Source organism: Volvox carteri (genome assembly GCF_000143455.1).
Source record: "Volvox carteri f. nagariensis unplaced genomic scaffold VOLCAscaffold_80, whole genome shotgun sequence".
Lineage (NCBI taxonomy): Eukaryota > Viridiplantae > Chlorophyta > Chlorophyceae > Chlamydomonadales > Volvocaceae > Volvox > Volvox carteri.
Window position 1 is genome coordinate 414,759 of NW_003307623.1, and position 586 is coordinate 415,344.

General features: G+C 48.6%; 1 protein-coding gene across 1 annotated transcript in view; it reads right to left on the reverse strand.

The window, feature by feature from the left end:
• VOLCADRAFT_119793 (uncharacterized protein) overlaps positions 1-586 on the reverse strand; it is a gene marked incomplete at both ends in the record, with an annotated part of 18,831 nt that overhangs the window by 16,921 nt on the left and 1,324 nt on the right. The window lies entirely within an intron of this gene.

The following is a 586-nucleotide window of genomic DNA, read 5'->3' on the forward strand; positions in this document are numbered from 1 at the left end:
AGCTAAATGTCACATCGCCTGTCGCTGTAGTAGATACAGGCCCGGAAAGGAAGGAAAAGTGGTCCGTACCGGCAGGCACAACACTTCAGCAAGCTCGGCTACGACTAAAACCGGACTAGCACTGATGCCAATATGGCACCCCTATGAATGACAAACTCCAGCCTACAAAATGCCGGCGTACTAGTGTTTGCCTCGAAGTGAAGAAGTGTGGCTAAATATACACGGGACCGCCATCCTACCAAGCTATATTTAATAAATCACCCAGGAGTGGAAATACCGATCACCTCGTCTGTGAGCGGATCCATGCAGAGCAAATTGTCCTCTACTACCCGTAAGAAAGGATGGTAAGGTCAAACTGTGTTTCAACCACGCCTAGGCTGGCCTAATGCAGTAAAAGAACGTAATCGTGTTTGCGCATAAATGGCCACATGCATGTGTTGTGTCGTGAGCCAAGTCATACTTCCACGGGACTACTAAAAGCTGAACCTGTAGCCTCTCCCACAACAAGGGTGAAATAATACCCTTTCATGAACCCCAAAAACAGCTGCAGAGTGGTTGTGGCCCCCAAAAGAGGACTCACTGTGTG